Source organism: Castor canadensis, chromosome 1 (genome assembly GCF_047511655.1).
Source record: "Castor canadensis chromosome 1, mCasCan1.hap1v2, whole genome shotgun sequence".
NCBI classification, from domain to species: domain Eukaryota; kingdom Metazoa; phylum Chordata; class Mammalia; order Rodentia; family Castoridae; genus Castor; species Castor canadensis.
In genome coordinates this window covers 113381674-113409537 of record NC_133386.1, presented here as the reverse complement: position 1 = coordinate 113409537, position 27864 = coordinate 113381674, and the positions used below count along the sequence as shown (strand labels likewise).

At 38.6% G+C, this 27864-nt stretch overlaps 1 protein-coding gene and 1 pseudogene across 1 annotated transcript in view; one reads left to right on the top strand and one right to left on the bottom strand.

The window, feature by feature from the left end:
- The window catches only part of LOC141422522 (ferroxidase HEPHL1-like), an 80866-nt gene extending 78488 nt beyond the window's left edge, over positions 1 to 2378 (top strand). Inside the window, exons 10-11 of the mRNA XM_074070361.1 lie at positions 161 to 232; positions 330 to 2378. The gene's annotated coding sequence lies outside the window, so the exon portion shown is untranslated. The remainder of the gene's footprint in view (positions 1 to 160; positions 233 to 329) is intronic.
- On the bottom strand, positions 932 to 27864 carry LOC141411039 (asparaginyl-tRNA synthetase-like; annotated as a pseudogene).

Genomic DNA, 27864 nt, shown 5'->3' with positions numbered 1-27864 from the left:
ATGAACCATTTTAGATCCCATGATGCTCAGGATAGATGTCAGTGGGTGAGCAGAAGAAAGAGGAGAGATGTTGGTGAGGCAAAATCCTCATTGGTAAAAAGAAGTGACTTATGGCATGAAAAGAATCTCCTACCCTTAACTTACCTTTTTTTTGGTCCAGACAACAGGATTCCATACTCCACTAAGTCTCCTTCTGGAGGAGTATCCCACCCAACCATGGTGCCCTCCAATGGTAATGATATCCTCTCCTGTGTCTGTGTGTGAATGCTTCAATGTTCACTCCCCAGGGAGAAGCAGGTGCCTGATGCCTCACTTTTCTTTTGTCACAGAACAACCTGGCAAAGAGGAGCTCTATTTCTTTGGCAAGAATCTGGGCCCAGGAGGAGCCAAGGCAGCCTTGGTCACTCTCTTCATCACTGGACTCCTCTTCCTGATTGCCACTATGATTCTGTCCCTCAGACTCCGATCTGCAAGGAGACAGATGGCTTACCGAGAAGTCCAGTCCTGTGCACTCCCCACGGATGCTCTGGGAACTCTCTGGCCTTTCTTGGCGGCAGTTGTGAGGTTCCACAGCTGGCTAGATGGTGGGCCAACCAGGAAAATGGACCAAAGCATTGTTCACCAAGGAAGGTTTATACTGTATCCTGGATCAGGCTTCTGATCCTCTGTAGCATCATCCAAAGCAATTTGCTTTCATTTATTTATTTTTAAATGGGCTGTGAATAATCCTCAGGTACAAAATATACAGAAAAAGGAGAATGCACAGGACTGAGAAATGCCTATCCTTAGTCTGTTCTCTGAACAAATTTGCTTAAGTGGGAAACCCCCTGAAAGATATTTTCATATTCCATCTTTCATAACTTTTAGATTAAAGTGTTTTCTTTGCTAACCATCAGTTTCTAGATGAACAACTTCTAGTTATAATGACTCAGACGTCTATCTAATTAGAATAACATTAATTTTTTTTATCACAGTTACTTGAAATGTTTCCCTTAGTCATTCCAGGGAAAATAAGTTTCTAAAGAGTTCATGGAAATGTCTTAAATCAGTATCTAGTGATAGAATTAGACCAAATGAATTTTTGGAGGCTTTAACCACCTCTCCTGGCCTCTTCCCTTTTACTATAAATAGCCTGTGCACTGTTTATTATACAAGGCAAAGTTATAAGGTTTTTTTTTTTAATTGCTGCTGTTTTTATTCAAAACTGTAGAAATACTTGAATGTTTACAATTCACTTCATGTTATATGTTTTTACACTGTTTCCATAGCAATATCTGTACTTTCAAAAATTAACTAGAAAATTTATATTTCTATTTAAGATTTTGGGAGGGCTAGAATCTGTGAAGGAGCAGGCTTGGTTTTCCCACTGTGAGTTAGAGACCTGAGGGTTTCCTGTAAGGTCTCAGTAAGGGGTAGAACTTCAAGTCTGGGCTTGAAACTTGAGTCTGATTTTTCGCTGAATTAGGGGGAATCTTCCCAGGTCTCCATCTTCTGTGAAATAAGAATAGTGTCATCATGTCAGGAACATGAGGAGGAATTCACGAATGCAGCTGACTGGTTGAGAGAAGAAGGCTTTCTAAAAACCCCAAATTCTCTGACTCTTAAAGCCATAGCCCTTGAGGGGAGGAGAAAAAAAGGAAAGTGTAGAAAAAGAGTCTCAGTGGTAATTTTTAAACCATTAAATCAACTTTGAAAGTAAGTATTAAAATTTCCAAGACTCACATGCAAAAATAAAATATTGAATAACTAAATTCAACCATTGTGAGGTAATGCACCCTCTTTGTAGGCATGTCTAGACATTAGGTGCAAGATTGATAAAAGCAAAGTTGTTTTATTACTAGACTGAGAAATTGCCCTTAGCTCAGGGCAAGGTGCTGATGCCAGAAGAGTGATAATAGAACATCTGCCTTAACAGTGGATCATTTGAGTGTCCAGGTGAACGAGTACAACCTAATAAATACTCTGGTGGTGGAAACTTTTATACTTTCTCATCTTTTTAGTGAGGGGAAATGGGTAATCTGCTAGAATCTATAGTATTACATAAAACAGGATGAAAATGCTAATGAGTCTGTTTGTAGTTTGCTTGAATGTTGTATCAAGTAGGGTACCCAAAAGATTTTTTTTACCCAAAAGGTTTTGAATTTCAGCCTGCTAACCACTGTGATTTTGTAGTACAAGCTCTACAGTTTTCAACATGTGTAGGCTGTACAATTATATAATAATAATAATTACGGTAAATACCTTATTTATTACCTTTACTATGACAATAATTCATTTAGTTATGTTTTTTCTGTTTCACTTGGTTTATTTTTTTAATGGAAAGAAAATAGTTTTATTGCACCATTTCTCTTTTTAATAAAGTTTCACATTTTAGAAGATGACTATTTGGATTTTTTTCACTCAAAATTACCTGCCATTAAATGGGGAAAGTGATGGTTAAAAAATGTATTGTCTTTTAGGTATTTAATCACAATGACTAGAAAAAAATGGAAAAAATAATGTATCTCTACAAATAATTTGACCCCTCAAACACTGTCTCCTCAAACACACAATCCTCCTTCATTCTCAGCTTCGCTCTTTTGGGACAATTAGCCCCTCCTTTCATCAACACATGTCTTTTTCTTCTCTTACAGTGGAAGAAGTGCCCTTGCTCCTTGCATGGCCAGGTTCTCTGCTTCCTGTTTTCTCAAAGACTTAATTCCCCCAATTATAAGTTTTTCCTTCTATACTACTCTATGAAATCATCAACGATGTTTTCCACTAAAAATGGAAAGCAAAGAGCTTTCCATCTTTTTATTACTCAACCTCTCAGCAACAACTGTGAGTTCCTTCCCTCTGGACACCTCTGTAGTCCACTGGCTCTGTGAGCTTCCTTCTTCCTCAATTTCTATTTCTTCTCAATCTCTTTTGCTAGTCATTCTCTGTCAGCACATTCCTCAGAACTTGATATTGGGACCTTTTCAAATCCTTTGTCTTTTAAAGTAGATGGAGTAGTGTTCCCAAAGATTATATATCCTAATTCTGAAACCTGTGTTGCTATCTTATATTGCAAAAGGGATTTCGTAGTTAATTAAATTAGGGATCTTGTGATGGGGACTTTATCCTGGATTATCCAGATTGTCTTTAAATGTAATCATAACGTCCCCTATAAGAGAGAGGCAGATGGAGATTCTATGATAGAAGAGGCAGTGTAACAACTGAAGCAGGAAGCTATACTTCTGGAGATAGAGGAAAAACCCAAAAAGTTAAGGAACGTGATGTATAAAGAGCTAGAGAAGCAGAAGAGGCCTGGGAACAGGTTCTCTTCTAGAGCCTCCAGAGGGAGTTTGGCCTGGAACTGATTTCAAACTTTGGAGTTCCAGAGCTGTAAGAGAGTAAATGTATGCCGCTTTCTCGCTGTCACGCTTGCCTCTTCCAACCACTGCCCACACAGCTACTGCAGTGTTTTTCTCAATATGACCAGATCACTCTCCTAATTCGTGCATTTCTACTTTACTTTTAATAACCCCCAGACCCTTTTCTTTGTTGGTGAGGCCCAGGCTGATTTGACTCATGCTCACCACTGTCACATCTTGGATTCTCTTCTGCTTCATTATTAATTCCTGTATCTTGGTAGATCTTTTCTAACAAGAGATCTCAGAGCTTTGCCTTCGGCACTCTCCTTTCTATGCCTTAAATTCCCTCCCTTTTCATCCTCTTCAGCATCCCCATCCCTTTTCTAACCTTTCTAGTTCAGATGTGAGCTCCCCAAGCTGCCTTCTCCAAAGTGGGTCCCTTCTTTTATTTCCCACCAACGCTGGTTTCCTTTGTAGCACTTATCATAGGAATAATCACTTTAGATGTCTGTTAGCTTGATTTTTGTCTGCCTCTTTAACTGGAAATTAGGTTCTGTGAAAACAACAACCTTTGACCTGTTTTGCTCACTGCTGCATGCAATTAAGACTGTCGTACAGATAGATAGCGACTGATCAGCAAATATTTCTCAAATGAATATTAAACAGAACAGACAGTCTAGTGCGCTTGATTATTTTGACTTTGACTACTTTGGTTGCAAAATACCTCATTCAAATGTCAAGGACCTCAAACAAGCAAAACAGAATTCTGGGAGAGTGGCTGTGAGTCCCAGAACTCATCATGGCCTCCTTCTAACATTAAACTATGGCAAGGGGTAGGGGCAAGGCTGAAATGGGAGGAGAATGTGTAATTTAATCCCTAATTGCACCTTATAATGGTAAAAAGCAATGTCATCATCAAAAACAAAATCTGAGAAGCATCATAGCCAAGATGAGCTAAAGAGACTGCAACTAAACATAATATGCTATCCCAGATGGGATTGTGGAGCAGAAGAGTGTTAGGGGAAAACTAAGGAAATAGTAGTCAACTGTAGACCTTCTTTAATGTATTGATAGTGGTTTGTTAACTGTCACAAATGTACTGTACTTTGCAAGATGGTAACAATAGGAGAACTTGAGTGCTGGAGTTGGGTGTGTGGGAAACATCTGAACCATTTCCTCACTTCTTCTGTAAATCTAAATGTAATCTAAAGTGAAAATTAAACTAAAATTTAAAAGTTAAAATCCATTTGTTTAAAACAAGCTATATAACCTACACTTTATTAAACATGTTAAACTCCTGAGGATGGTAATGATAGCTATCAAATGGCAAATAGCTATGATTCAGCAGGCAATATAAAATGTGTTATTTCATTTACGCCTTAGAACAAACCATTGAGGTGGGCAGTATTATTCTTATTTAGTGAATGAAAAAATTGAGGCTTAGAGATTTCCTGTGATGTATCCTTGGTTACACAGCAACTGTGTGGCAAACTCAGGAGTTGAATCCAGGCTTTTGTCTTTTTGTTTCATCCCAAAGATTGCTGGCGTGAGTCAGATTGTTTGATCTTTTCAGTAGGAAAGGCGGCTGTCCTAGCTATCATCCCTTAGATGCCCCTTGTTTCTATCCTTAACACCATAGTACCACTTGGGACCTCCTTATTTTCCATGCAAAATTGGAATAGCCTCTTATCCAGTCTCTCTACCTTCACTCTCTCATTCTACTCCATTCTACACATGGCTATCAGATTAATCATTTTAAAGGACAACTCTATTTATAGTACTCCCTTCCAAAAACTCCCTTAATGCTTACTGCAAAAAGTCCAGACTACCTTCCCTGGCCCCTACCTTTTCATCTTTAACTCCTTCCTCTTCATCTTCCTTTCCAGTGTTAGGAGTCTTTACTTCCCATTTCCTAACAAGTTTTCTTTTCTCTATTTTAAATTCAGCAAATATGGATTGACTTCCAGGGCTGAAGGAAGTTAACAAAACTCATGAGACTCAATCTAGATCCTCCGGGGTTGCTATGTAGTGAAAAAGCAGACATGCAGCCACCGTCATATAGGGAGCTAAATGAAACACATCTTTATACTAACAAATCTGAAGACAACAGAGGAGGAAAGTGCTGCAGGAGTGATGGTCTCATTACACCTGGGGATCCTGGAAGGCTTCCCAAAGAGGTACTGTTTGATCTGTTGGATAAGTTGACATTGATAGGGAGAGAACTGGAATAGCTTCTGTGATTTACTTACTCCTAGAAAGCTCTTGCCTCAGCTCTGTTGGCCCCAAACTGACTCATCTTTGCAGGCCCTACTCTTTCTCTGTACTTCTGTTGTCATTTCCTACCTTTCACAATAATACTTACCCTTTCTAACTTGTATTATAGTTAACTGTTCTTTACTTCTCTTACTAAGTAAGCCCTGAAGACTTGAGGAAAGGGAATGCCATTGTTTCATCTGTGTCTGGACCAGAGCCCACTCCCTCGCGTCACCCTTACACTCCGAAGGACAGCATTTCCACTGCTGAGCGACACACCCAAGAACGCACTGGTTCTGTTTACTTCTAGGTGTAAGGCTCTTGCCCCAGAGCTCCAGACCAGGAGAGGAAAGCCAAGGAGACCTAGGGCTGCTGTCATGCCCTCCTCTGGGCACTCAGCTCCTGAATTAGGAAGTCATTCAAAGAGAAGCAGCCATTGTCCCTGTCTCTAGCACTAGAGTACTTACTGGCTCCAAAATTTTGCCTGGGCAGAGAAGCAGGCCATAAAACAGAGGTCCAAGTCTCTCCCCAAAGGCACAGACTTCGTATACAACAGTGTGGAAAAGTTCAAATGAAGGGTGCTCTCTCAGTGTAGGTTTTGGTAAAAGGCAATTGGAGACTGGCAGATTTGTGGGGATATAAACTAAACTGTTGGATCTGTTAGGTTGCTAGAAGGAAACTAGGAAAGCCAGCCAGGAACAGCTCTTTTGAAGTCAGAATAAATTTTACATACTGACCTTGAGAACTGCCACCATAAAAGAAACTAAACTTGATTGGATCGGTTTGCGATACAATTTAGGCCCCAGGACTTTGTTAAAAACAACAGAGCAATGAGCCTGTGCATGGTCAGGAGAAGAGACAGACGAAGAAAGCTCCATCCAAATGAGTGCCATCTCTGGGTGGCTGGGCATACTCAAGGCTGTGCCCCTCAGGCATCATAAGAATCTTCACACTGCTGGGGGTTGGGGGTAGACTGACTTATAGCTAAAACATACAGAAGAACTCCTAGAACTCAATAACAAAAAGAAAAACAACCCAATTGTTGTGTAATTGGGCAAAGGACTTAAAACATTTCTCCAAAGAACATAAACAAATGATCAATAAACGCATGAAAAGATGTTCAATGTCCTCAGTCATTTGAGAAATGCAAATCAAATCCACAATAAGATATACCTCTTGAATCAAAGAACTGAATACAACAAGTATAGGCAAGGATGCAGTAAAACTGGATTCTTCTACATTGCTGGTAGGAATGTGAAATGGTGCAGCCATCTTGGGAAATAGATCAGTAGTTTTGCAAAATGTGAACCAGAAATTCCATCCAAAAGAAATGAAATCCTATGCATATCCACACAGAAACTTTTGACTAATGTTCTCAGTAGTATTACTTATAATAGTCAAAAAAGTAGAAGCATTACAAACATTACAAACGTCCATCAACTGATAAACATAATGTGTATGATACATCCACTCCGTAGGGTACCCACAGGATATAAAAAGGAATGAAGTACTCACATATACCAAACATGGATGAACTTCAGAAGCTACATTAAAAGTGAAAGAAGCTAGGAACAAAACACAATGCCTTGTATGATTCCATTTATATGAAATGTTCCAGAAGCAAATCTATAGAAAGTAACTAGGTGTCAAAGCTGGTGGTGGGAAGAGGAAGAGGCTGCTAATGAACATGGGGCTTATTATGGGGTGATGAAAATGCCCACAGTGATTGACTGCACAACTCATGCAACATACTAAAACCATGAAGCTGTACACTTTTCAGTGAATTTCTGGTATGTGAGATGTCTCAATAAGAATTTTAAGTCCTTGATCCTCTTTATTACTAAAGCTACCCAGCTTTAGTTTCTATAATTTACCAATATGGGCCTTCAAAACCCTTTGCCCAGTTCAGTTCTCCAATTCTTTTCACATTTCCCCCTTAATTGGAATCCCCTCCCTAAGGTATAGTCAAGTCACATATTCATTTGGAAGATTTTCCTGACCAGATCAATCCTTCTTCACCTAATTTTGCTCTAATTCCGTATCTCTCATAACTGGCAGCACCGTAATCTCAAATGTATACATAAAGTCATTTCACCTTATTCCCCTTGAATTCTTGCCTTAATCTCTTTTACTTTCTCAGCGACAAGTAACAAATGCTTCTGGACTTAAAATGGGGTTCATCCACCTAAAAACTAGCTAGCATTTGTTGCCCTTAATGCAGAGAAACTAAAGCAGATACCTTAAAAGCAACTGAGGCCAATAGGAAAAGGGGAACAGGTACTAGAGAAAAGGTTAGATCAAAAAGAATTAACCTAGAAGGTAACACCCACGCACAGGAAATCAATGTGAGTCAATGCCCTGTATAGCTATCCTTATCTCAACCAGTAAAAACCCTTGTCCCTTCCTGTTATTGCTTATACTCTCTCTACAACAAAATTAGAAATAAGGGCAAAATAGTTTCTGCTGGGTATTGAGGGGGGGGGGAGAGGGAGGGGGCGGAGTGGGTGGTAAGGGAAGGGGTGGGGGCAGGGGGGAGAAATGAACCAAGCCTTGTATGCACATATGAAAAATAAAAGAAAAAAAAATGGGGTTCATCCCAATAAACCTACTCAGTGTAAGTTAAAAATGGATTTAATATACCTAACCCAGCCAACATCCTACTAAGTAGCACACCACACAGAGTTTTGGTTTTGGCCCCAGGACTGTGGTTGACAGAGCTGCAGTCTGCTGTCGCTGCCCAGCATCATGAGAACATTCACCCACATACTGTTAGCCCAGGAGGTCAAAATTCAAAGTATGGTTTCTGGGCCAGTGAGTGGGGCTCAGTAAGTGCTTGCGTAGCACGTGCATGGCACCAGGTTTATTCCCTGGAACCATAAAATCAAAACCAAAGTATGTTTCTGTTGAATGCATATCATTCTTGCACAACTGTGAAGTTGAAAAATCCTACGTTGAACCATGCTAAATTGGAAACCATCCATGTTACTTCAGTATTGTAAAGACCAAACATAATTTTGTGAACTCAGCTAGAACCTTAAGACAAACAGGAAAAAGTTTACAAACAAATACTCCTGTAGAATCAGTAATGTCAAAGTGAATAACAAGCATGATCTGTCCTTTATAAACCCTGCCAGCTCACCAGCTTTACATGGCAGAACCTCAACTATGTCTCTATATCCCTTATAACATTTAGTACAGCATCTTGAACACAGATGGCACCAAAACTCTGCTGAATAACAAATGATTAGTACATGAATGCAACTTATGTATGTATTGAGTAGTCCTCAAACCTTAACAAATATCCCAAATCTTAAAACAGGAAATGGAGATGAAAGAAAGAAAACTAAAATACGGGGCTAGGCATAGTGGTATATGCCTATAATCCCAGTTACCTAGGAAGCTGAGATTGGGAAGATTACAGTTTGAGGCCAGCCTAGGCAAAATATTAGTGAGATTCCATCTCAAAAAAAACTGTAATCTCAATTACATGGGCAGCATAAGGAGGAAGATGGAGGTTTGAAGCCAGCCTGGGGCAAAAATACTAGACCCTATCTGAAAAATAACAAAAAAGGGCTGCTGGTGGCATGGCTAAAGTGGTAGAGTGTCTGCCTGGCAAGTGGAAAGCCCAGAGTTTAAATCCCAGTACCTCCAAAAAAAAAAAAAAAAAAAAAGGAAGAAAAAGAAAGGAAGGATGGGGCATGCATTCACTTTTCAATATGAGTATTAGAAGTATGTATCCTTATTGTGCTTTTTCAAGGTAATCTCTTACTGCTGCCCTCTAACCTTAGTGTGTGGTGGGCATCCTTAGCTTTCAATAACTACTGCCAGAGAAGAAAAGAAGACCACTAAAGGACCCAAGAATTTAAATATAAAAGTGTACCTCTTCCTAAAAGTAGGGGCCAAGATTCACACTCCTATGCCTCTTCTAGCAGCCAGGAAGAAATTAACAATGAATCCTAGAAGGACAGAACATGTGAGGTGAGAATAAGGAGCACTGGTTCCAAAGAATAGAGGGTTGCCAGGGGCAAAACAGAAATCTTATTATTTGAACTTCTGAAAACAACAAAGATGGTAGGTTGGTCATACAAAAAACACAAGCCACAAATGGCTAAAATCCCTGATCCAGACCAAGTGTAGGAACCCAGAATCAGTAAATCCAAAAGCAGGTCTTTCTGGTACTTTGAACAGCCAAGCCTAATTCCACTAGTAAAATTTCCCTCCCAAGCCCTGAAATAATATGAACACAAAACACCTGTCACTTGTCATACTGTTTTAGAAATGTTTTTTCCTCTTTCTAGTCATACTTTTCTGGTAACTTGTGTTGGGTTGTTTAGAGGGCAGAATACACACATTGTAATCACTCAGATCTGCTTAGATTTCCCTGGTAGCAAAGCAGTTAATTCCAAATTTATCCTTATTTAAGTTTGGTAGAGACTTTTTAAACTTGTTTGAGTCTCTTTAAAAATTCTTTTTATTTGTAAACACCTTTAAATTACACCTTTGCTTTCCTGCATTTAAAAAAATATTCAATGGTTTAGATTAAGGGATTATGGCATTTCATTTTTCTTCACTTCATATAGAGTACTAAAGAGCAAAGACAAAGATAAAACCAAGAAGACAATGTTTCTTAGAATATTATTTTTTTCATTTGCTATCTTTTTTTGCATTCATATATACAGGTGCTAACACTCTGAATATTAAATGAGGCATTTGTATTTGTTTGTTGTTTTGACACAGGATCTCACTATGTAGCCCAGGGTGACCTTGAACTTGTGATTCCCCTGCCTCTGCCTTCCAGTGTTGGGATTATAGAAATGTACCACCATGCCCAGTTCTCAAAAAAGCATTTGTATTCTGGGTTTCTTTTTTCCAGAAGACTAATTACCATCAAGATGTTCTTCATGTATGAAGGAAGATAACATTCAATTACTACTCTTAATGACCTCAATGAAGATATCCCAGTGAATGCTTTGTTTAACAACATAAAGAGGACACATCATTTTTAACAGTTAAAAAGTACTGAAACAAGAAAGCAGTTACATATAAATTTTGCAAGTTGATAGAATCAGGCAAATGTACAAAAAAAGACCTTGATTTTTAGGGATAAAGGAGTTGGTAAATAAATATGAGATAGGGTCTCATTATGTAGCCTTGCCTGGCCTCAAACTAGCAATGCTCCTGCCTTAGTCTCCCGAGTGCTGAAGTTCTAAGTGTGAGCTACTACACGTGGCTTAGGCAGTAAGGGCAGGATGGCAGTACCTGGCACATACTACAAGCTCAAAATATGACTGCTAAATAAAGAACTAAACTAAGAGCCTTCATGAGGTACACAGAACATAAGTCATTTCTTATGAAAAATGAACTTATTTAAGAATTTTAAAAAGGGAGGGTGGGTACAATGGCTCACATCTGTAATCCCTGTTACTCAGGAGGCAGAGATTAGGAGGATCATGGTTTGAGGCCACCCTGAGGGAGAAAAAGTTCACCAGATCCCATCTCAAAAAGAAAAAAAAAAAAGCTGGGCATGCATCTGTCATCCCAGCTATGTTAGAGGCCAGAGGCAGGACTGTGGTTCAGGCTGGCCTGAGGCCCTCGGTTCTAACCCCAGTACAGCCAAACAACTTAAATATGACTTAAGCTAAAAATATTAACTATGTATTGAATTTACACAAGAAATATCTTAAAAGCCTTGCAAATCTCCTTAAATTTCCCTAGTCTGCCAATTTAGTAACTTAAATTCAAAATTAAAAATTCACTTCTTCCAGTTACAGTGTAAGTAATATGGCTGATAGGACAGAAAACTGGAAGTTTGAATGATTTTTAAGAATTACATGGTCTTCTGTCCACACAACTAAATAAATTTAAAGTGAACACTTGGAAAAGAAAATCAAACAGCAATGTCTCCAAAAAGAAAACACAACTTACCTCGACTTGAAAAAGCTCTCCAGCTCCCTCACAGTCACTGGATGTGGTTACTGGGGTATGAATATGCACAAAACCACTGTCCTGGGGAAAAAAAAAGAAAAAGAAAAACTGCTCTTTTCAATATATCTGCATATGAAACAATTCCAAGAACACATACCGTCTTACACTACAAAAATGCACTAAGAGAATGCCATATCTAATCCCTCCAAAACTCCTCAACTTTAAGACTGTTGAGAGATCAGTTGAGTGGTTTTCTTCATTTGCTGGGTTTTTTTGTTTGTTTGTTTTTATTTTTGAGACGGGGGTCTCACTGTGTATCCCAGGCTGGCCTCAAATTCGTGATCCTCTGGCCTTAGCCTCCCAAATGTTGGGATTACAGATACACACCACCATGCTCCCTGAGTTGAGTGTTTTACCATGTACAGAATCACAAAGAATTTTAAGTCTGGAACAGACTTTGATATCAACTTGTGTAACTTCTTCATTTCAAACATAAGGAAATCGAGTATCAGAGAGACATCATGAATTTGCAAAAGTCACGCAACCAGTCAGTGGCTAGGTCCTCAGGAACTATTTGTAATCCTATTTCTTCTGCCCACTTCTCTAACATGCTGGTGGTGATTTAAAACACACTCACCAAGGCTAATGGGTGATGAAGATGTTGGCCAAGCTGCTAAGGGAATGCAAAGTGAGCAACATCAAGTTCAGTTATCATGGAAGGGAACATCGATTGTAAGCAATTATCAAAAAGAAGAACAATTAAGGTCAACACACAAACAGGGACTGAAGAATAAACAGCAAAGTTGCAGAAATGACTTTCAGGGAGTCTCTGTCACTCAATCGATGGCAGAATGCTTTGCTCACTGCATAGGAATATTCTGAGCAGCACCAAGTCCATCCATTACCGAGGCTTCCAATCAAAAGTCTGAGACGATTTCCATTAGTGAACCACAAAAGCTGTTGCTAGTAGGATTAAAATAACCTGTCAACTTCAAGGTTATGCTTCTTTCATTCTGACCATGGATGGAGCCAAAAGGTTACATTCAGCATAGATACGGTAGAGTGGGAGTGAAGGCAGGTGAAAGTGAATTTATAATACAAAGGCAGAAAAGTACGTGCTTAATGCAAAATTTAGCTATGAAATCAATACAATCAATTCATACATTCATGTCTCTGCCAAGTTCCACCTGTCCAGGTGGAACATCTCCAGGTATTATCAGGGACCTCCCAAATAGGACACTTCTGAATTCAAGAATTCTGGTTTGAATACAAAATATTTAGTCAATGACTTGCTTCATGATATAGAGGGTTAAATATTCAAGCTATAAATATGTACTTGAACCTGAGAGCAGTATGCCTAGAGGTGCTGTGCAGAGCACGTTATAGAGTGCTAACGAGATATAATCAATAACACTACTGCATAAAATTTTTATCTCCTAGGAGCCAAGAATATGGACACAAACCATTTATTCCACACGAATGTAGGCAACTATGCGCATGTGCACAGTAAACAAAGAAAAGTGAAAAGTCCAAAGGAAACCAGGGTGGGGAAGGGGAGGTAGAAAGAGAGAAAAAAACTTTGTAACTAAATACAATTGCTAAAGTTAGTACTGCTTAAATGCCACAAGAAATAACACTGTAAACCTGAAGTAAATAACTATCACATAAGGAATGGGATTTAAAAAAAAAAAAATCACACAAGGAGTGAGAATTATCTTTAATAATACCAACCTTTTCAATAAAGGTTTACCAGCTGCTAAAAATGCTCCTCAAAGTCCATTACATTACCAAACACTATAAAGGAGGAAATAAAAAGAATAAAGCAGCGCAAATAAAGTCAAAGAAGGAAAGTGAGAGTGGAAGCAGATAGAAAAATGGACAGGAAGTAACAAAGAAAGGTGGAATACTGTCACTGTCTGCCTCAAATGGGTTACCAGCATCAGATACTTATGCTATCCCACAGCAAAGGGGTTCCTGATTAGGGATATGCCCACCAGAGAGAGGCTAACACTGCACTCAATTTTCAAGATTCCATTCCCTACCTCCAAATACCTACATATTTTGATACACATTTTAGAACCAGATATTTTATAAGGCTCTGAGTATCTAAAAATTACAAAATTCACATACACATCACTCAGAAGACTGATGGACTATATTTTTCTTTCACACATAACCAAAATAACTATCACTATTTAATCAGCATCAACAAAAAAGAAATACGAGAAGAACTGCTCAACACTCACCATTGGCAACAAAAGTAACAAGAAGAAAGAAAGAAACAAAAAGCCATAAAAACTATAAAAAGCAGTCACACAGACTGAAAAGCACCAGAGTAAAGACTACTGCACTCCACAGAAGACTTGGAGTCTGCTATAAGGAGGAGGATAAGCCCTAAAACTCACAGGCAGAACCTTCCTATAGTAACAAACCAAAGAAACAGTACCAAATACCAGATAACACATAACTATTACTTAAGTATACCCCAGAGTACTATAGTGACTTCTTTAAACAATTCAGTACCAAATGTCACACATACAAGTATATAACATAGAATGAGACATCAGGATTTTTCAGTTAAAAAGTGAATTTACAGCACTTGACAAGTGTCTATCTTTATAACTCTCCATCAATAGTGCTAGAACTCAAGTTATTTTCAACCATATAGATGTTATAAAACTTTTACTTCATTGTACTTAATTTTCTTGTTACAGATTTTTCTTATTTTTAAATTGTTTAGACTATGTGTAAAAGCTTCAATTGATAATGAAACATAAGTACGTAAAGTTTACTTGTCAACAGATGGCCAATACTACCACCTAGTGGTCAAAAATCTGTAAAACTGTTTCAGAATTAAAGCTGGCACACTTTTCAGCAGCTGTTGAAGTCAATGGGAAAAACTGCATTTTTGGAAGTAAACAGATTTTATGTTTGTGTGGTTCAAGCACTACTGAAGAGCCATATGGAAGTTGTATAAGTAAGCTTGTAAGAGCATATGTATTGAATCTCTCTGTGTAGCCCCAGCTGGCCTCCAACTTGCAATCTTCCTCCTCAGCCTCCTGAGTACTGGGATCACAGGTGTGCAGCACCTCAGCCAGGCTCAGCTGTAAGCTTTATCTGCTGGACCAGATAAAGGTCACTTGGTGCCCTCCCAGTGACATGATGTACTTATCTTTGAGCAAGATGGAGAAACGGATTGGATCCCTCTTACCTGCAACAAAACAAAAACAATAAAAACAAGGCAAAGCACATGAAGCAGTCAGTGCTTTTCAAAATACTGGCTATCAGATACCAGACAACAAAAGACAGTGCTCTCCAAGTGATGGGAAACAAACATGATGAACTCTACCAGTCACCCAGCTTACAACACTGAAATTTTCCAGCCACAGCATAGGAGGAGAAAGTTAAAGTGGGGCCAAGCACTCAATGAGTTGAGAAGAGACAGCTAAGAGTCTGGGAGACCAAACTGGCTAGATTTTCATGAGAGGAAAGAACTTCCCAGAGAACTCCAGGGATTTGCAAAGGGGCATTTAGGAGTAGAGAATTAATTAGTATATGCATGGAGGAAACCACCCAAGAATTAGGAAAGAATGATCTAGAAAAGTTAGAGGAGAAGGGTGTGGTGGTACATGACTGTAATCCCAGCTACTTGGTAGGGAAAGGCGGGAGGATCGAAAGTTTGAGGCCAGCCCAAGCAAAGTTATCAACAACCTGTTAGGGAAATCTTATCTCAAAAACAAAAACAAAAGGGCTGGGGCATAGCTGAAGAGATAGAGCAGTTGTGAGTGTGACGCCCTGGTTTCAATTTCCAGTACCACAAAAATAAATCAATAAATTAAATAAGTAAACTAGAAGAAGCAGCGTGTAGTATTTACATATTGGCTGAATGTTCCCACAAACCTAAGTGGAAAAACTCATAATTCACAAGCACAAGGTAGAGTTAGTTCTCAGGAAGACCACACTGAGCACTATTCCATATCTGCTAAACAAAAACAGAAGCAAAGCCCCAAAAGATCAGTTTGACTGCATACCAGAACAAAGTTCAAGAAGCTTCATAGGTATCCAGCACCCAACAACATAAAATTCATAAAGTATGGCATCCAATCAAAAATTAGCAAACATACAAAGAGGCAGAAAACATAACCCAAAATGAAACTAATCAATCTATCAAAAGTAACTCACAACTGACAGACATGTTAGAATGAGAAGAATATAAAAACACTTTTTAGATTAACATTGTACTCCATATGTTCAAAAAGTTAAGTACACATGGAAGATATTAAAAAAAATAATAATAATAAGGCCCAGCTGTCTATGGTGGTTCTTAATCCCAGCTACTTAGGAGGCTGAGACAGAAGGATCACATATTGGAGACCAGCTTGGGCAACTTATTGAGACGCTATTTCAAAATAAAATAAAAAGGAGCTAGGGATATACCTCTTGCCTACAAGAGTGTTTCCCTAACATGTAGGAAGCCCTGGGTTCAATTCCCACTACATCAAAAACAAAACAAACCCCAGTCCCAGTGAACACCTGCCTATGAGTTTATAATGTATGATATGAAAAACACACTGAATGAGAGTAACAACAAATTAGGCACTGCAGAAGAAAAGATTAGTAAACTTAAAGACAAAGCAAATGAAACTATCTAAAAGAAACAGAAAAAATTTGTTTCAAAGAAAAGTACATTAGGGTGCTAAAGGGTATCATCAAGTGACCTAATATATAGGTCATTTCAGTTCCCAAAGGAGGGAGGTAACAGAAAAAGTATTTGAAAAATTATTGGCTAAAACAATTTCATAAGCCAGGCACAGTGGCACATGCTTGAAATCCCAGCTACTTAGAAAGCTAAAGAGGAGGACAGCAAGTTCAAGGCCAGCCTGTGTAAGACCCTGTCTCAAAAAACTATGTTTTTCATGAAAATCATAAACTCATGGATCCAAGAAATTCAACAAACCCAAAAGAAGCATAAAGAAAACTGTGCCAAGGCACATTACAAATTCATAAAAAGCAGTGATAAAGAGAAAATTTTAAACTCCATAGTGGTGGGGGAAGAGAAAACGAAACAAGTTACATGTAGAGAAACAATCCATCCTGAGAGTAGGGCGAATGAGAGCCAGGACAGTGGCACCTATAAAGTACTTAATTGCACCTGTAATCCCAGCACTCAGCCTGGGCAACATAATGATGCCCTGTTTCAATTAAAGCAAACTTCCCAACCCATTAACTTATAATTCTATATTCAGAAAAGGTATCATATGAAAAATGAAGGTGAAATAAAGACATTAAAGACATACAAATGTTTGGGGTTACAGGTGTGTCCACCATCTTAACTGCAGGGAAGATTTCATGGGTATGCACATATGCCAAAATTCATCAGACTGTATACTTGTTTGTCCAGTATTTTACGTCAATTATTCTTCGATAAAGCTATGAAGCAAACTATGCGCACACACAAGATACATACATACACACAAACACACACATATACACATGCCTGTTTTAATTAATTCTGCACAAAACATATAAAGGTGCTTGGAACAAACAGTGACAAGAACTTTCAGGAAAACACCCAGTGTTGTAATTATTCAACTTCTTCTCAAGAAACACTACCTTAAAGAAGGAATGAATAGCAGCTGTGGCTTCACTGCGACCCTCAATATAGAAGCCAGAGCATTAGTCCTACACCTGAGGTGAGGATACTGTCTCAAGTATCCAGAGGATGCCTCTCTTTATACTTGATAGGGAAAGCCTGGGAATAAATAGAAAAAAATTAGAAAACAAACCCCCAAAAAACAAAACCAAAAAATATCCTACTTTATAAAACCAGTTTCCAGAGCACTTTTTAAACAGTAGTGCTTTAGAACAAGACCAACATGCTTTTTATTTCTTAATATCTCAGATTACAGTACACATTATTCCTACCAGGTAAGTAGAATGGTAAGTGGATTCAGAGATGTGGTTTGAAGCCAGCTCTCCTACTCATTGGCTAAGGTGCTTAGCATCACTGAGACTCACCTGTTATTTATCAAGCTACCCATTATCAGCTACTCACTAGCTGTCAATCTCCTCTTACAAATGAAGAGATTAGCATAGAACTATGCAAAGCAATCCACTGTTTGGCACACAAGAGTTCAGAATATTATAGATATTAAAATGATTTTTCCTACCATTGTATGCACACAGCTGGAATTCTATTTTAAAATCACCCCAGTCTCTTCAAAGTACTGTTTATCAACAAGTTGCTGCTATCTAAGAACATGAGGGAGGGCCAACAGCTTTCTTTCATTTTTAGCAGAATACTGAAGATTTACAATAATTTTTAAAGGAAAATATGACTTCAACTTGAAATATTTCCAACCTTCCCACACTCATGTTACCAAATTAAGAAGACAGATATATCCTTTCAGACAAAAAACCAAAATGTCATTAAAAAAGAAAAGGTAATAGAAATGCTTAAAAAGAGCTACACTGGCAGCCTGCTTCTTTGAGAGTTGTCTGTTCTTTTCAGGTCTTGTGAATATACTGATTTTTATATTGTGAAGACGTAAGTACCACACTAACAGGAAAACGTGGCCACATTAATTGAGATCTCAGACCGCTAGGTGTTCAAAATTCTCTCATGTCTAAATACTTTAAAAAAACACTGAACTGAAGGTGAAAGTAACAAACTAACAGAAGCCAAGGGAGAACAATTTAAAAATAGGAAAACATATGGCAATTTTTAATATTTGTAGGTCCCTCTGAAAAAAGCAAACCCAGGCTGGCAGAGTGGCTCAAGTGTTAAGAGTGTCTGCCTAGCAAGTATGAGGCCCTGAGTTCAAACCCTAGGGCCTCATACTTGCTAACCAAAAATGGTTAGCTTCTCCATTCTTGACTTCCAAATTATTTCACTCTATTTTTCAGAAACCTTAGACCCTCATTCCTAATCTTACATGTCAATTAGAATTTTTGGAAAATTACTCAGAATGACATTTTAAAAGAAAATTATTCCACTTTATTTCCTTACATTTAATTTTTTCCATTGCTCCAAAAAAACTACAAATGAATTAAGATGTTATAATTTTCCTGTATTTTTTCCTCATGAAACATTTGAAAATAATAAGCAAAGACAGAGAAGTCAAATGGCTAGAATGTAATGTTCACATGTGCCACTACTTGTTGAACTGTAGGCAATTCATTTTGCTTGGCTGGGCCTCATTTTCTTCATTGCTATGAATTTAATGAATTAGATTGATAACTTTTTATTTTATTCCCTATAAACTCTTTATCAGGCTTATAAATATAAAGCTATTAATAGAAATCTTGTAAAAAACAGATATAAAAATCTCTTAATATAGAATCTTTTTGTCTGTTCAGCCCAAATATTACAACAGTTTAGATCAGAACCATCTAATAGAACTTCCTCTGATCAGTGGAAATTCTCTGTATCTGCACTATCCAATATGGTAGCCAATAGCAACATTTGGGCACCAAATACCATCAAAGAACTGGGATTTTTTTTTGAGGAAGTGTACTGGGGGCTTGAACTCAGTGCCTCACACTTGCTAGGCAGGCACTCTACCACTTAAGCCATGCCTCTAGCCCTCTTGTTTAATTTTAGTTGATTTAAAATCAAATAACCATAGGTGACTAGTGACTACTACTCTTAGTTGATCAGTTCTGGACCATGCAAAAATCACTTTTAGCTTTCCTAAGAATGTAAAGCTGAAATGGTATTTCCTGGTATGAGTCTGTCATTGTGGCTGACTGGGCATGCTTGCAAAAGCAGTGAGTCTTAACTATGACAGACAACATAGAGATGCACAGATCAATACTTAGCTCTTACTCAGAAGACTAAGATCTTTACACAATAATTTTGTTACTATCTCTAAAGGCTCTAAGGCCTGTTTCAATTATCAGGGAAGCTGGGTTGGAGGCCTGGCTCAAGTGGTAGAGCGCCTGCCTAGCAAGCTCAACACCCTAGGTTTAAACTCCAATAATACCAATTACTAGGAAAGTCACAAGTGAAATACGTTCTATGTGCCGTATTCCCAATAATCACACTTAGGGCTGGGATGTAGCTCGGTGGTACAGTGCTTGCCTAGCGTGCGCAAGGCCCTGGGTTCGATCCCAGCACCAAAAAAGAAAAAGACAAAATGAAAAAAAAACAATGCCAATAATCACACTTAAAACAGATTGCAAATATTCTAAATTAAACCAAAACAGCCTTCACAAAAGTGTTACTGAGCATACCTTGGCATCACAATTTCCAATAACTTCAATTTTTTCTGCCTTCAATTCCACATTTTGCCCTCTGGATGGGCTTTTTACCAGCTGTCCCTGGGCTTCCACAGAACTTCCGAAAGCCAGTTCTCTACAGTAACCCAAAATAGAAACAGAGAGTTAAGAATTTGGAATTAAGCGGTTATATAAGTATTCTTATTAAAAAGTAAATTGACCAAAATTTTTGTCTTTGATAACATACTATGGTAACGTAAGAGGCTATCATTGGGGAAGCTAGGTGAGAACCACATGGGAATTCTCTGTATTATGTGATATCTTTTTTCTTTTTTTGAGACAGGGTCTCCTCATGCTTAGCCCAAGCTGGCCTTGAACTTTTGATTCTTCCAAGTGCTGGGATTATAGATGTGTACCAATGCACTGGCTTATATCATATTTTTTATGTTTTTATTATTTATTTCTAGCTAGATGGTTTTAGCATATATACACTACTTTCTTGTTTAAAAAAAATGTATTTTCTAGTTCAAGTTTACCCACAAATTAACTGTATGACTACTACAGAAAGTGACATGTACTCATTTATTTTTAAGAATCATCTATTAAGAAGTTGGAATAATGACTGAATTGCCATTCCAGTTCTAACATTTCATAATTATAATAAATATAAGTGTCTTCTTTAATAAACTGTACAGAAATATTCAACACAGTAATACTGTATTAAAGTAAATAATGTCAGGAAATTCCACACCTAATTGTGTGTTTAGTATACAATATTCCCTTTTAAAATTTATTCTTATATAAATAAGAAAACTTATACAAATAAGACTAACCACTATTGCATCAAATACTTAAGTGTAAACCAAACAAAAGATGTGAATGACCTCTACAAGGAAAACTACAAACTTCTGAAGAAAGAGATTGAGGAAGACTATAGAAAGTGGAGAGATCTCCCATGCTCATGGATTGGTAGAATCAACATAGTAAAAATGTCGATACTCCCAAAAGTAATCTACATGTTTAATGCAATTCCCATCAAAATTCCAATGACATTCATTAAAGAGATTGAAAAATCTACTATGAAATTTATATGGAAACACAAGAGGCCACAAATAGCCAAGGCAATACTCAGTCAAAAGAACAATGCTGAAGGTATCGCGATACCTGACTTTAAACTATGTTACAAAGCAATAATGATAAAAACTGCATGATACTGGCACAAAAACAGACATGAAGACCAGTGGAACAGAATAGAGGACCCAGATATGAAGCCACACAACTATAACCAACTTGTCTTTGACAAAGGAGCTAAAAATATACGATGGAGAAATAGCAGCCTCTTCAACAAAAACTGCTGGGAAAACTGGTTAGCAGTCTGCAAAAAACTGAAACTAGATCCATGTATATCACCCTATACCAAGATTAACTCAAAATGGATCAAGGATCTTAATATCAGACCACAAACTCTAAAGTTGATACAGGAAAGAGTAGGAAATACTCTAGAGTTAGTAGGTATAGGTAAGAACTTTCTCAACGAAACCCCAGCAGCACAGCAACTAAGAGATAGCATAGATAAATGGGACTTCATAAAACTAAAAAGCTTCTGTTCATCAAAAGAAATGGTCTCTAAACTGAAGAGAACACCCACAGAGTGGGAGAAAATAATTTGCCAGCTACACATCAGACAAAGGACTGATAACCAGAATATATAGGGAACTTAAAAACTAAATTCTCCCAAAACTAATGAACCAATAAAGAAATAGGCAAGTGAACTAAACAGAACTTTCTCAAAAGAAGAAATTCAAATGGCCAAAAAACACATGAAAAAATGCTCACCATCTCTAGCAATAAGGAAATGCAAATTAAAACCACACTAAGATTCCATCTCACCCCTGTTAGAAAAGCCATCATTAGCAACACCACCACCAACAGGTGTTGGCGAGGATGTGGGGGAAAAAGGAACCCTCTTACACTGTTGGTGGTAATGTAAACTAGTACAACCACTCTGGAAAAAAATTTGGAGGCTACTTAAAAAGCTAAACATTGATCTACCATTTGATTCAGCAATACCACTCTTGGGGATATACCCAAAAGACTGTGACACAGGTTACTTCAGAGGCACCTGCACACCCATGTTTACTGCGGCACTATTCACAATAGCTAAGTTTGGAAACAGCCAAGATGCCCCACTGACGAATGGATTAAGAAAATGTGGTATCTATAAACAATGGAATTTTATGCAGCCATGAAGAAGAATGAAATGTTATCATTCGGTGGTAAATGGATGGAATTGGAGAATATCATTCTGAGTGAGGTTAGCCTGGCCCAACAAAGCAAAAATCGTATGTTCTCCCTCATATGTGGATATTAGATCAAGGGCAAACACAACAAGGGGATTGGACTTTGAGCACATGATAAAAGCGAGAGCACACAAGGAAGGGGTGAGGATAGGTAAGACACCTAAAAAATTAGCTAGCATTTGTTGCCCTTAATGCAGAGAAACTAAAGCAGATACCTTAAAAGCAACTGAGGCCCACAGGAAAAGGAGACCAGGAACTAGGGAAAAGGATAGATCAAAAAGAATTAACCTAGAAGGTAACACACATGCACAGGAAATTAATGTGAGTCAACTCCCTGTATAGCTATCCTTATCTCAACCAGCAAAAACCCTTGTTCCTTCCTATTATTGCTTATACTCTCTCTTCAACAAAATTAGAAATAAGGGCAAAATAGTTTCTGCCGGTTATTGAGGGGGTGGGGGGTAGAGGGAGGGGGCAGAGTGGGTGGTAAGGGAGGGGGTGGGGGCAGTGGGGAGAAATGACCCAAGCCTTGTATGCACATATGAATAATAAAACAATAAAAAAAAAAGACTAACCACTATTGCGTTACTGGGGGCAAAACAAACAAACAAACCAAACAAAAACCCTACTACATTTTCACCAAGTCTGAGAAGGTATTTTGAGAGGTTCTAACTTAAAATATGCACTACCTAACATATAGGAATATTCCTTGGGGGCTTTGAGAATACCTAAAAGAGATAGGCAGTCATCCTCCAGAACCTCCAAAACTTAAGTACCATTAGAAATACCCATGATTACTGTACTGATTGATATCATCAGAAAAACAACCTTTTTTGAAAGATTGCTTATTACATTAAAGCAGTCTTTTTGTTCTGCCCTGTTGACCTAATAGTCTCATGAACCTAAATAATGATAGAGAACATTAATCCTAACAATCTTTGGAATAACAAAGCACTCTTATTCAAGTCAAAATAATCTTTTGCTTCCCAGAGGTTATGCCCTAACACAAAGATGGTGTCAGTTTTAACATCTTCTGAATGAGGCCATAAAAGTTTCTTCCAATGTATTCAACAAACAGTAATTGTTACTTTGTCGGCACTATGCCATGGGCCAACAATACAAAAATGAATAAAGTACTATCATCCTTAACCTCAGAGAAGTAGGAGTCCTTAGTCAAAAGGAATCCAAAAGGAATACAGCTGATCACCTACTAATGTCATACATTCTATGACAGAGGTGGGCACCTGCCAGTGTCAAGAACTAGGAACATGAGATGATCCCTTATCTGGAACTACGAAAGACACATGAAGAAGAGGCTGATCCGGTTAAGGCAGCAACATCTATAAGAGCTAGGAGTCAGGAAAGCAGAAGAGCTTAGAGGAGGGTAGGTAGTTAAGAAAGACTGAAAGAAAGCACAGGTAAGGGTTATAGCATGTGAAGATGTTAGACAAGGAAAGCCTGAGCTGGAAGGACCCTGATTCCAAGTATTTGTATTTGGCCTTATCTTAAGCTATAGTCCATAGATTTGTTTAGAAAGATCACTCAGGGAGCAATGTAAACACTGGCTTACTGAAGTGGGAAACGCTGGAGATGGAAAAAAAAAAAAAAAAAGACTCTAAAAAGCAACTTGCCTACTGTCAAAGCTTGAATCAGCCACAACCTGAAGGCTCTCCAAAGATGACCCATCATTTACATGTAGAAACAAGACTTCCTTCTGGGATCAGGCTGAACGAAACCATCCCTAAGGAACAGAAACATTTCCAAATGTGAATTTACAATCATTTTACATTTCATTACACATGCAAAGAAGACTAAATAAAAGAAAAAACCGTACTCACAATCTTACCTCAATATATCAACTGCATAAAATGAACTGCTTTTAGTTTATCTTTGTGTACACAAACTTAAGTTCCTTAGCACAGTGAGACACACACTTTGACATTCTACCTTTTGTTGTTTTCATAATAAAGCTCATTATTTTGAATGGGTGGCAATGGTCCATCAAGTTCATGAGCCTAATTCACAACCAATGCCCTCAATACTGGCCTTTCCCAGGTATTTTTGTCCCCATCCCCCTTCCAATTACAAAGAACAGGGTTTACAACTTGGTGCCTTTCGCTTTATATGAAATTCTCAGAACGGAGATTACATAGTATAAACTAGACATATCTTTACAGATTTTTTTCCTTTTACCAAATATCATACCAAAAAAAAAACCCTCTCAAAAACGTCTCATTATGGGGAAGGAGGGAGGAAGGAGAATGGTGTAGGGGTGAAGTCAAGTATCATGCATTTGATAAACTGTAAGAACTTTGTAAATGCTACACTGTACTCCCACCCAGCAGGACAATTTAAAAAAAGTCTCATTATGAACACATACTAAGTGATACACAAAGTTTCAAAATCTTAATTTAAGTGATAGGTACATGCCAGTACAAATGAGATGTCTTCAAGTAGACCAGTAATGCTAAAAACAACTCTCAGATCTGCCCAACTTAAATTAACTAGCATAGGCATTAAGAGAGACTAACACTCTAGTGGACACCAAAAAATTGTGAAGTATCTAATAAATGTATAGTCAATGAATAGAGATAGACACTCACCATTAAACATGCCTGGGGAAAGCAAGAGATGACCCTACATACAAAAACCTACTGATGCACTGGGCATGCCAGTACATGCTTATAATCCTAGCACTTGGGAGGAGGAGACAAGACGGCCAGTTCAAGGCCATCCTGGGTTATATACCAAGACACTGTCTTGAAACAAAACAAAGAAACACAAAAAATATCTATTGATTATGACCTTTGGGTCCTGCAATAATCTGCAGATGCTGTTGTTAAAAGTTTCTCTAACACTTACTTGCATTTCCATAATGCTTTAAGGGAAGGAAATGTGTACAATAGTTACTGAAATGTATTGGCAGGGACATAGATGATAATTCACAAATGTTTTTCAGTTAAAGCTTACATAGTACATGTACTATGTAAAAAACACTCTACTACCTTCATATACGTTCTCATTTCCTTCTCCCAACAGCTCTAAGGACTAGTATAACCATATCACAGGTGAGGAAACCAAGACTTGGCAAAGTTTAAAAAAAAACCCTTGCTGAAAGTCACACTGCTGGTTGAATGGTAGATTCCAAATTTGAACCCAAGTCTCTCTGACTGGAAAGCCCTTGATCTTCTGCCAGTTACACAGCATGAAGTATAAACTGCCTCAGTCCCATGTACAAGGTGCTTCATAAGGGCATTTACTTTTTGGTTATGATCATTCAACAGTAATTTCCAAAGCACTACTCTTATTTTTACTTGCTAGTGCAAGTTAACATTCACTGAACATTTTTTAATGTGCTTCTGTTCTAAGTTCTTTATAAATATTATGCTATTTAATCCTCACAAGAACAAAATGAAATGGTTATCATTTTTTAAATGAAATACATTCAGAAAAGTTCCAGAAAATGGCCCAGGTTACAGTTACCAAGTAGTATAGTTGGGATTTAGACACAGTTACGACTTCAAAATTCATGTTCTCACCAACAAGCAATTTCCCTCTGCTTGGGGGTCACATCCTGGTGCCATTTCCACTCCATCCTAGTCACTACCTGATGAATACAACCTTCAGGGCTCAGCTGAAAAGTCACCTGAGTAAGAAACCTTCCCAAACTTCAAGCATTAAGGAATTCTCTGCTTTCTCAGTTATTTAATATTTGACACTAGTAATAATAATATTGCTGTAGAGTATGTCTGTCCAAAATAAGTAAAACGTGAGCTACACACATAATTTTATAGTTTTTAGTGACCACATTAAAAGTAAAGAGAAATAGGAGAAATTAATATTTTACTTAACCAATTATGCCCTAAATATATCAACATGCAAGCAGCATAAAAATATGTTGAGGCTGGGCATGGTGGTACCCACTTGTAATCTCAGGTACTCCGGAGGTGCAAATAGGAAGATAGTGGTCTGGGGCTGGCACGAGTCAAAGTTAATGCAAAGGCCCTACCTGAAAAACAAACTAAAAAGCAAAAGGACTGGTGTGGTTCAAATGGTAGAGTCCTGACACAAGCTCAAGTTCAATCCCCAGTAACATATACAAACAAAAAAAAATTGTGTGTGTCAAGAGAGGGATTTTTGCATTGTTTACTCTTGAAAATTACCATGTATTTTACACTTACAGTACATCTCAACTCAGACGTTTTAAAAGCTCAGAGGCACAAGTGACTGGTTGCTATATTAGACTGTAAAGCACTAAATTGAACCTCTAACTTGGGAGGCAGGTTCTGCTCAATCTTCCAATCCTCTCGATTAGCACACAAAAACGATCATTTATGAATGCCGAGCTAGTAGATGAGTGCAAGAAAGCTTCTGATTTGGATCATGGAAAGAATATGGAAACTCAAATAAATGCAAAGAGGATCCAAATGGTCATTATGCTAAACAGCAAGGATCTATAACAGCAAGGTAACTGCATCAGTGTCTTTCAATCTAAGGAGGTCACCCCGCCCCCTTCTTTAACATGCTCCTGTTAGAGGGAATCTTCCATGTGGAATGGCTGCAAATATTACTAGCAGGAGAAATAGTAGTAGCTAACATTTATTGACTGTGGGCCACTGATCTAAATATCTTATACCCATGGTACCATGTAAATTTCAGGACTATAAAGTCGGGACTGGTATTATCTCCACTTTCATAAAAGTACACTAAAGTTTAGAACACTTAAGTCATACGCCCACAATTAGTAAGTTTCTTGGTGGGAGAGATTTAAAGCTAGGCAGCTCCACACCTACGCTCTTTCCAACGACTACATCCCACGTTCCCCTAACTTACTAAAACGTAAATTACATGCAAGCCCCACCTTAGGCACTGAGGCACCTAAAAGCTTAACAGACAAGGTTTAATGGAAGGAGTACTTCCTGACATATGAATACATGTGACAAAAACACACAGTTTCTGCCTTCACGAAGTGAGGGCAGGACAACCATTACACAACCGTGGACATTCACTCTGAGATCAAGGTGGAGGAAGGGGGCTTGTCTGCTTACACTTTTCTGTATGACTCACAAGATTACACGCAATGCTCTGGTATCACGAAAATCTGTTTCTGCATTTCGTAGACATCAGAACAGTTTTGCAAAAAGTCACAGCACCTTAGGAAAAAGAGAAGCGCGGACTCCTGCTGTGTCTACCTGGTCTAACTTTTCCCAGATGGTCGTCCCGTCTGACCCGACAGCACAAAGTAAAGCTAGATGTGGCTGTGCCACATAATTTCCTAAAGAAAAGGCGGGGGAAAACCCATCCCCTTTCCACACACCCACCTGAACCTTCACGCGCTCCCCACTTGCGCCCCGGGCCCTGAGGGCGTCTCGCACGCTCAGTGGCGGGAGCTCTTGGCCTCGCGCACGGAGCCGAGGAGCAGGAGCGCAGGGCTTGCAGCAGGCACCGGGCCCCGAGCATTGCGCGACAGCCCCGGGCCTCTGCCGGCCCAGCCCAGGCCCCAGCGAACTCCTACACGATCTGCAGACCCTCCCTTTCAGCTGCCCTTGCTTTGGGCCGCAGCCCTGCCTTCGCACGCTCTAGGGCCCTCGGGTGGCTCTGCTGCCTTTAGGGAGCCTCAGCTCGGTGTCCACAGAACCTCTCCTCTGCGTTCCTCTTCCCAACAAGGCGGAATGGAGCCGGCACACTCAGCTACCTCCACGAAAAAAACCACGCTGCTGAGTAGCCAGAGCAATCGACCGCGGAGAACTAATTGCAAAACTGCATCCCGACGCCGGGGAGCAACAGGCGTTTCTACCGGCCTACGTCAGCACGCTAACGTAGCTACGACA